General features: G+C 36.2%; 1 long non-coding RNA gene across 1 annotated transcript; it reads left to right on the forward strand.

Moving 5' to 3' along the window:
* Nucleotides 1–6385: 6385 nt before the first annotated feature.
* On the forward strand, nucleotides 6386–10786 carry LOC132640671 (uncharacterized). The gene is made up of 2 exons (XR_009582327.1): nucleotides 6386–7243; nucleotides 10545–10786. It is a non-coding gene; the product is annotated as an uncharacterized LOC132640671 (long non-coding RNA).
* The last annotated feature ends 215 nt before the right edge of the window (nucleotides 10787–11001 follow it).

Raw genomic sequence — 11001 nt, forward strand, 5'->3', positions numbered from 1 at the left:
TACGGGACCGTAACATGGAGCCGTAACGTCCCAAAAATTTCCAGAAACTCACTGGAAATTTTCACTAAGGAACGGTCACAAGTTACGGTCCGTCCTTCGTGTTACGAGGTCGTAACATGGGGCGTCCTTTGGTCCGTTAAGTACGTTTCGGGTCAACTGACTTCGAGAGGCCATAACCCTATCATAAATTGGGAATTTGGGAAAACTCAAAGAATTAAAGTTGTAGATAATTGAAATACCTTTCCAACCATAGGTCGTACGCCTACATGTGACATAGGAATAGGGAGATATGAACGTTTTAATACAGAAAGGTCCCAACCCGATTTCAAGTCGGGTCAAACCCATTTCCCCTTGGTATTTAAGGGAAATGCTCAACCCTAGCAGCCCCATTTTCTCATATTTTCAGATTTTATAGAGAGAGAGAGAGAGAGAGAGAGAGAGAGAGAGAGAGAGAGAGAGAGAGAGAGAGAGAGAGAGAGAGAGAGAGAGAGAGAGAGGAGTGTTAGAGAGAGAAAGTTGAGAATCAACCAAGTTGGAGGCCCCGAATCCCGAGGCTCGTGAAGGATAAAGTGTAGTACAAGTTGTTGCCGTCGTTCTAAGCTAAAAATCGAACTTGGGGATGTTTTGTTCATGGTGACTACTCATAAAAGTTAATGTTTCTACTCCCTAATCATTTATAGTTGTGAATTGATGAATTCTTGGGAGAATAATAAATGGGTTTGATAAAGAGAATTATATGAACTATGCTAGAGTTTTTGGATTGTTGACTTGGGATAGTTGTATTCATGTGGGTGATGAAGAATGATGCTAATTACACCTAATTGAGATTGTTGAATCAGCTAGAAGTAATAGAGTGGGGATTGGGTGAAGAAAACACCATTAATGAAGGTTGTGGAGCTTCATGCCCACCAAGTGTTTGATAGAATGCTTAGATGAACAAAGCATGGATATTGTTGCTAATATAGAGTCCCTATGACCTGTATTGCAATAGATTAAAGTTGAAGGGATTGAAGGACATTGTGATACGCTCAAAAGCAGGAAGTTAAGGTATGTAGAACTTCCATCCACATGTGGGAATCTCTACGTTCTTCCCCATGCTCCGTTTCTTGATATTCATGAAGTTCAAATCCTAGGGCACTAAATCCAACATATTGGTACCCCGTAGTTATGTATTTATGTACATGAATCTTGTATCTATATTCGTTATTGTATTCCTAATCTTCCATTACGGTTATTAGGAATCCCAGCTTAATCCATGAATCATGAATTCTTCCTCATGTGTTCTCATTATGTTTATATGAAACTTTATGATTTCATCCAGCAAGTTACAAGCATGTTTTCAAGTCAAGTATATATATATATATATATATATATATATATATATATATATATATATATGATTACGAACTATTGTTATTACTCATGAACCAAAAACATGTTTTGCAAGATTATGACAAGTTATCTTATGAAGCTATATTTACAAGTTATGATTCATGAAAACCATGTACAAGCAAGTTATGATTCATGAAAACCATGTACAAGCAAGTTATGATTCATGATATACCATGGGCAGCAAGTGCCACTATTTTTGGAGTTGCATTAATTACCGAGGAGGGCTTCAGATAGCCTGAAACTACGTAGCTACTGTAGGATGAGGATCGCTCCACCCATGTCCCGGACGATCTCTCATAATGACTGGATCCTTTCATATTTTATTAAATCTCATGTTCCCTGGCAAGGACTGAGTGTTCTGCTGGCGGGACGCAAGCACCAGACCATGGATCGATTATAAGTTATTGCTCTCCCTACTTATGATATTTTTACCATGTTTTATATATATATGTATGCACTCATGTTCATGTCCAGGTTTTCAGTTTCAGTTCTTATCATGTTATTCCATGTCCCATGTTATTTCTTGTAGTTGTTTTACATACCAGTACATTCAATGTGCTGACGTCCCCTTTTATTGCCCGGGGGCCTGCATTTCACGATGCAGGTACTGATATACAGGACAACACATCTGCTCAGTAGGACAGCATTCGTATCAGCTTATTGGTGAGCCCCATCTCATTCGGGGTTTAGTTAACTTTGGTTTTATGTTTAGTTATGCAACTAAGGTATGCTGGGGGCCTTGTCCCAGTAAGTATGTCTTCCAGTCAGACTCATGATAGAGGTTTCATTGACTAGACAAGTCAGTTATGTCATGTCAGACATTCGGAGTCGTATAGCCATTTTGGCTCATTCATGTTATTTCCGCACTCATGTTTAAACAAGTATTTTATTAAGTATTATGACTTACTACGTTTTATAAAGGTTCATCATGCATTCATGTTATATTCCGCTTATGTTATGTACCATGATTATTCAGCAAGCCATGTGGTTCGCTCGGTCACATGCAGTCAGGCACCGAGTGCCGTGTTACGTCCAGGCCATGGTTCGGGGCGTGACATTACATATCTTTATACATACTACAAAGGTCTACTGTGCAAATAGCTAGGGACTGAAAATTAATTACAAAATTCTATGTAACTAACTCTAACTACAATTTCTAGAGCTCATCTATTCTAGAATATTCTCATTATAATTTTGTAGATATTATTTACACTCTGTTGTGTCGGCTGAGAAACAAGGTTCAACTCTTTATTCCATCTATGCAGAGGCCCAACTTGTTTCATCATTTCTCAGCCCAAAGTTATTAGTCCATATATGTTTCTTCAGACAGTGTTGAAGTCAACCTCGTATCATCCGTCTTCTTCTTTTTTTTCAAGATATTGTCTCTTTCATCTTCTTTACTTCTTTCTCGATCATCAATGGAGATGAAGGTCTTTTCTTCAATAGGGCTCCATGGCATGTCCAGGCCAGCCTCCTAATTTTTTCCACTAGCCCAGCCCACCACCTTCTTATCGGGCTGGGGCCTGGCCGGTTATGGGCCGGGTTAGGTGGGTCGGGCCCGGGCCGACCCAGCCCAATTGACAGGCTTACCTAAGACAAACCAGATTGCACATTGAAATGTCTGGATGAGGAGCACATCCCTACATTTGTTTGTGATTTTGTTTTTGTTGGGTAACATGGACCATTGTTGTCTGGCATTATTTGCGATTTCAATGTCAACAAGCTAGTCAACATATTCACTATAATTTGCTTTCCAAGATCTGCAAAGGAAACATTCTAGATGTTGTTCTTTTATTTAAATTAATAATTTAGATTCTGCTCTTATGTTTTACTACTCCTGATAGTTTAAATTATTTTTAGCACAAAATCACTAACAAGTAATATTTCTGTGCTACACCTGTTAGTCTCGAGGGATGGAGAATTAGGCGTAGTTATTCGAAGTATGGTAATCGATTCAAGAACTAAGGGATCGTTTTGTAGCTAGTAAAGGAACACTTTACTCATGTATTTATTTCTGCATATTTACACCGCGTTTGGTAGCTAGTTAGGAAATAAGTTATTCATGTATAAAATTAGTACGACGTTTGATTTGCCATTTAGAAAGTTCCATAACTAATACATGTATAAGTTATGAGAGAATTTATATATTATTTTATGCGGGATAGAAGATGGAATTACTAATACATGAATAAAAAGTTGAAATGACAATATTACCCTCATCACTTCCCACTTAAATATTTTCCTTCTCTAAACAAATATTTTTATATATTTTTTAATATAATATTTTGTAAAAATGTATATAATATTTTTATTTTAATTTTAAATTAAATATTTTAATTTTATTTGTAAATTCGTATTTTAATTTTAAAAAGTACTTATCATATTTATTAACTTTTGACATAACAAACCAATATTCAAAGAAATAATTTATGCATAACTAAACCATGCATAAGTAAACCCTGCATAACTAATACCTGCATAACTAATACCTACATAACTAAACCCTGCATAACTAACACCTACATTACTAATACCTACATAACTAATACCTACATTACTAATACATGCATAATCCTAACCAACTACCAAACGACCCCTAAATGTATTCTCACAATTTCTTAAAGTAAGAAGCTAAGGGGTCGTTTGGTATGCGAACTAAATTATCCTAGAATTATAACCCTACGATTATAGTCTTGGAACTAATTTATCTCATGTGGAAAGTGGGATAAAATAATCTCAAGTTTGATGGAATAAGGTGGAATATGTAAGGATTAAGTTCGGAATTAATTTATACTCTTTTTAATAAAAAATTATAATTAATTTATTAATCTTGAGATATCTACCTTATTCCGTGTACCAAATAACTCCTGAGGAGTAGAGAAAATGCTTTGAGCTAACATGAAAAGTGATTAGAAAATGCTTGCATAGTTTTAGTTTGTTCACGTTAAGTAATCGCCCATGATGTGACTCCTGACTGCCGTTTAAGTCCTAAGCCTGACGCTAATTCAGAAGGGATTTTGGAATTTATAACACTAGTTGCATGATGCTCGAACTCAGGATAGAAAAACACTAAAATTAATTAAAAAAAATATAACTTACGTCACATTTTTGTATTGCATAATTACTTTAATTTGGTGCCATGTTAATTATTATATTGTAGGTAAGTCTTAAGAATTATTATAGTTCTTTAGTCACATAATTTTTAAAGAACAAAATATTTATGAGGAAATAAGTTTCGAAGGAGAATTAACAAATACAAAATTTTGGAGGTTTAAAACAAATAAAGTTTGCGTTGGTATGGAGGAAAATATTTTTTAATTTTTTCATGTTTGATTGGTCAAATTTTTTGAAAAAACACTTTCTCTAAGAAAATAAATTCCTTAAAAATGAGAAATATGACTTTCCTAGTCGAAGTAGGAAAATCATGTTCCACAAGTGGCATTTTACATTCATTATGTCCTCCCCGTCTCCAATACACCTCATCTTCACTCCACCCCATAGCCCCTATTCCGACCACTCATAGTACTTATCTAGATTATATACAAATATTTTTGGAATGGTATTTTTTACTTATGAACCGAACACAAGAAAATAAGTAAGATCTAATAAATACACTCATTGGAATGAAACCGTAACTCCAAAATTGCAAAAATTTTACCAAAATCTATAATGACAAATAATGTAAAAGGTACTCCCTCGATTAATTTTTACTTGTCTCTTGTTGACTTGACACTTTTCTAAAGAAATTATTTATTAGGAGTAAAACATATGTAGTAAATTACCTTTATGAATTATGCTTTGAAAATTTACGTTTGACTACACATACTCTATGTAGTTAATAAATGATAAGAGTAATATAGAAAAAATTTAATAAATCTTTTGTGATTTGCTGAAAATTTTATTTTAATATAAAAAAATAAAAAAGGAACAAAAGGAGTAAGGAAAGAAGAGATCCACAAAAAGGTCCAATTACAAGGTTCAAGTGCAAAACAATATACATTTTTTTCTGCGGAATGCCATTCAAAGGCACTGGTCTTTAATTTTTGGCTTCGTTAAAAATTTTTTGGTTTCGGGTTCGAATCCTCCGCTTAATCAAAAAAAAATCGCAAAGTAGAGTTTGAATTCGCATGTAGAGTTTGACTGCAAACTCTGCTTAAGGCACAGTTTTACCTTCAGGCATAAGGTAAAACTCTATCTTAAGGCAGAATTTTGCTTTTAGGCATAAGGTAAAACTCTATCTTAAGGCAGAATTTTGCTTTTAGGCATAAGGCAAAACTCTACCTTAAGATAGAAATTTGCATTAAAATAATTTTTTTTTTACTCAGTTAGAATTTTGCAAAACTCTGTCTTATGACCTAACTTTTGCTCGAATAGACCTAATTTTGCTAGAAAACTCTGTCTTGCGTTTTTTTTTTTTTTTTAATTGAGCCGTGGTTCGAACCCAAGGCCTCGGGATATTAGGCAAAGGACAAAATCTAAAGACCGCCAATTTGAGGGTCAAAAATAAAAAACCAGTGCCTTTGAAGGGCAATCGTGCAAATGACCCAAAAATATGCAAGGTAATTGAAATAATAAGGTGGAAATAAGAGTAATAAATAGCCAGCAAAAGTAGATATGGCGTGGGATCCACTTCAAAAAAAGACACCAACGTCAGCAGTAGACGGAATCGTATTTAGAAAATGAATTTGAGGGCAACGCAAACAAAAGCCAAAATACAGCCACATGTAAGAATTGAAATTACTATACAGGCCACGTGGAGCAGCCTCATAGGATTAAAGATATTGTGAGGACGATAGAAATTTTGCATCCTCCCTTATTACATATAATAATAATTTTCTAGAAAAGGTAGTGTTGATATGGACTTTTATGCATCAATTTGACAAATCCCGTTCTACTTACTAAATTTCTGCATTAATTTGACAAATATCTCATGCCTCCTTTTTTATATTTCATCACATTGATCCTCCTTTACCACTACTGTCCGATATTTGGACATAAATATGTCTCATTTTTAAATGGAATAATTAGCTAATTAAGGTTAAATTGGGAAATAGGTGGAATATTTAATTGATAAACCATTTTTTGAATGGGCATGTTTTGCATGTATGGGCATTTGGGCCGTCCTATTCCCGGTCCACAAAGAGACCGACCCAGCCCAAGGGATCAGTTGAATGCAAGGAGGAGGTAATACTTTCATTTCCACAAAACTAAACAAACCCTAGCCACCTCCTTTTCCCCTCTCTCCCAACATCACTTAGCGAAAAGACCCTCCCCAGGTTCTAACAGGCCTCGCATGTCCGTCTCCAGGCCACATTTATTGCTGTGAAACCTCTTTCCACCAAATCCCATCCAAACAACGCCTAAGGTACAGTTTTCCATACCTTTTTCGATTCTTTTTCTTTACTTTCCGTCAAATCGACTAGTTAACTTTAATGGCTTCGTCCTTGCGTAATTTGAAACCCATTGGTTTCTCCAAAGAACCAAGCGGATCAAGGGTGGTTCGGCCTTATTTGAGCCCTTCGTTTGTTATATGGTTGAAAGCTGTTCATTTACTTCGAAAACGAGTGAGAGAATTGCGAAATTTTAGCAAGTCCCACATCAAAAAATTGGGGCTTTTCTATCATTTTTATAGAACCCCAAGCTTTGCATTGAGACAGGCACAGACAGAGGCATAGAACCCGAATTTGCGTATCTTACACTCGAAATTGGGGGCTTTTCATTTTTAGTTCAAAATTTTGTTTCTTCGCTTAACTGTTAAGTTGGGTATTCAAGTTTTAAGATTTTGATTTTTCTTTTTTGGAAGCACAAAGGAGCTCCAAGTTCATTCTTGACTTGGTTGCGCATAAAAAAGGTAATAATTTATCTTGTTATTGATCTTTTCAATTTTGTTCAGTTTAAGTATTAGTTTATATTCTGCTTAGTTAAGTATTATGTTATTAAGGTCATGCTTAGTTTAAGTGTTTAGTCATGTCTTGGGTTAGTTCCAGTAGCTTGCTTCAGTTGTTGTTAGTCATTTAGATCAGCCATATGTTTATATATGCTTTGTTTGAACATGCACTTTAATGGTTTAGTTTAACTGAGGTTTGTTGTGACTTGTTTGAGTCAATCCCTGATGGTTGATTACCTGAAGTGAAGTAGGCATGTTATTCAAGAAATTTCAGATTTAAGGTTCAACTGGAAATAAAAGGTTTGATTTAAACTTTGACTTTGGTTATTGGAAATGACTTAAAATGATTTGTCAACTGATAACTTGGGATTATAAGACTGTAGCATCATCTATTTAAGCTTGAACATATAACTTGACCACACAAACACCTAGACAGCCTTGAGTAAGATAATTAGTGGCTTCGATAAAAAAAAAAAAACTAGCATGGTTGTTTGTAGTTATAAGTGTCCAATTCCCTTGCTAAGATCTATTAGTTTGAATATGTGAATGTTTATAGACCCGTTTTGGTTCTGCCCATCTCACAAGCTTTGTTGCTTCGAATTTGATTATGCTTTGGGTTGTTATCAGACCATTGATGCATTAAAGGATGTCTGTTTGGTCATGAATTCTAATGATCCTTGTTTTTAAATGAGGATGGTTGTTAGTGATTTAAGTCCGTCTCAAAATAGTAGTCATAACGAATGAGAAGCTTGGTAATCAAAAAGGGGTTCTAAGCTAGGGTATGCTTAGGACTAAAGAATGAAATCTGAAATTAGTTGATGTTTGATCAGTGATGATGGTTCAAATGGCTAGCTTGCTAATAGCTGAAGGTCACAGGACCTTGCTTCCATCTAGTTCAAGTTTAAAATGTGGTTTAACCCACCTAGATCTCTTAGTAATCTCAAAATCAATATGACTAAGGGCTTGAATATGGAACTAGTTAGTTGTTTGATGTTATGAGTTATTTCAATCCCTTCTCTTGACTTGTTTGCTTAAATACCTAGTCTCTCATGAATCTGCCCTGGTTTAGATCATATTCTAAAATATGTCTTCTCAAATTGGATCGTATTTTCAAATTTAAAGATCTGTTTGAGTTTGGAAAGGAAGAGTGAATTCCTTTCAGGTCCAAACTAGGTTTGTAGTCACTAAAATGAATTAGAAATAGATCTCTGCTAACTGATAAGGTAACCTTGAGACCATAATGGTTTTCTCATCTGACTCAGACCTGACTATGGGGTGTTAATGAACTTGTTGTAGATTTGTACATATCATAAGAATCTATCTCTTCTAAAATTAATCTATCCAAGTCTTTCTTTTTACTGTTTTGTGTCATTGCTCAAGGCTATGGTTCAAATAAAGTGTATGAAATACCGTAGTCAAAATAATGGGATTGGTAGAGTTGTTTGATTTTTCCCTTTAGAATGGACATATGTTTCTGGTTCTGTCTTGCTTTAACATGTGTAAGTTAGTCTTAAAAGAGAATACATAAGCTTGTTAAGTCTCTGTGGTAATTTGAAGGATCAAGAGTAATTTCCTAATTAGGAATCCTAGGCTGGGATTAACTTAGATGCAAACTGTGTCACTATCAGTTAAAAGTATTTAGTTGGGATTGATTTAGTGATCCGGTTTGTATGATCATATGTGCTTATAGACAAACCAAAGCCACTTGACAAACAGAGGAGCCTTTTTAAGGCACCTTAAAGAGAGGAGGGGAAGAACTGGGCCCTATGTAACGACCCGCCCGGTCGTTATTTAATACTTCGCGAACCCATTCCCGATCTAGGTCTGTGATCTTAAATAGTAAGCCCCATGGGGTGTTTAAGGGATTAATAGTGGGAAAAACCAGTTTCGAAAAGAGTTAAAAGTCATGGACCGGGGCAGGAAATGGACCGCTATAGCGGCCAAGGGACCGCCGCAGAGGTCCCGCTATAGATACGACCGCCGTAGCAGACATGGCGGGCTAGTAGACGCGTTTTCTATATTCAGTTTTATATTTCACCCTCCTTTTTAATAAAAGACCCTCCAAGGCTGCTATTAGGGTTCCACAAGAAGGAAAAACCCTTGACACCAAGAAAAGAGGCTCTTCCAACATTCTCCACATCTTTCCCCACAACTATCATCTCTCATGGATTCGGATAAAGGCTAGGAGGGCGAGTATTTCGTGGAAATTCAAGCAGTTGTTCGTCTTCGAGGTAGGTTACGGTCTACTTGAGTTAGACTTTGATTAGTGAATCGTATATACATTTAGAGTTGACGGGAGATTGCATGATTAGGCCTTCGGACATGGAGTTTGGATGGATATATTCGCAACTTAATGAAAGTTTAACCCATCAAGGGCATAATTCATGGCATTGTTTTCATTCATTAGCATAATTGCATACATTGCATGTGGTTATGAGGTAATACATGGAGCAGAAAGTCTGAGTACGTGTATCCGGTTGTATGGCCGGGTTGGGTTGAATATGAGGTACTATTTGACAGCCGATCATTGGCAGTAATGTAAAGTTAAGTATATCTATATGATGTGATCCGCATCCGAGGTTCTTTTCGGAGGAGGATTTATGGCTCGTGTCCGATGAGTATCCGGAACTAGTGGTACATGGACACCATGGGTCCCCTGCAGGTCATGACTACTAAGAAATGACATCAGTTAGTATGTATGTACAGTGTGATTGGGCCCTTGCATCGCATCTGCATTGCATTACATTTCATATTGCTATGTCCTTATGGTTGCGTGCTATCAGTCTGTTATATTGCATTGTGTGTCCCTTATGATTTTGTTGAAGTTGTGTGAGGTGGTGATCATTAAGAAGGTAAGTGTAAGCACGAATTACTAAATGGTAAGTTTGTCCCATGGGTGCATCATATTCTAGTAAGTGAACTGGATAGAAAAGCTCTACGGCTAAAAGTTAGAAATTAGATATTAGTGTAATGTGGAGATTAGACTTAATTAATTGGCTTAAGGAAAATGGGAATGGGACCTTGAATGACTAGTCAGATAGCCGACATTACTATGGGGATAAGGGAAGTGGGAATAACCGGAAGTAGAGAAGTAAGTTCGTGTCGGTGTAATAACCCATGTTGGGAGTCTTGAGGGTCATTGACTTATCTGCTTATCTTATAGGCTTTATATTGTGTTGCGTGAACTAATCTTAGTCAACCTATGATGCTTACCAGTACGTGTGGTGTACTGATAGTATTTTTGCTACATCCTTTTTGGGTGTAGGTATGTTGCAGGTTTAAGTTGAAGTTTCTTCGTGTGGATTTCTAGGCATCCTCCTACAGCCTCGCTCATCTCACTCCAGTTAGAGGCTGGGTCATTTATTTTGTTTATCCTTGTGTAGTAGGTGCTCTTGTACCTGTCTAGACTAGATCCCGGGAGTTTTCAATTTTCTTGTATCAATAACAAAGTCCGTATGAGCATTTACTTTTAAATATTGTGATTATTAAGAAATTGTTATTTTTAAACTGGCTGAATATTGGGTTAGTTGATAAGGGTTCACCTACTAGTTAGTAATATGGTAGGTGCCCGCACGGCCCGTAAGTTGGGGTCGTGACACCCTTACTTGGTTTGTAGTACCCTTTTACAAATAAAAGGTGCCATGGCATACTCTGAAAGTCCATGGGGTGGGTATTTGCCATATGAGTGCCTCATTGATTTTTTTCATCCTCATCACTGAACC

The sequence above is a fragment of the Lycium barbarum genome, chromosome 5 (genome assembly GCF_019175385.1).
Source record: "Lycium barbarum isolate Lr01 chromosome 5, ASM1917538v2, whole genome shotgun sequence".
Classification (NCBI taxonomy): Eukaryota; Viridiplantae; Streptophyta; class Magnoliopsida; order Solanales; family Solanaceae; genus Lycium; species Lycium barbarum.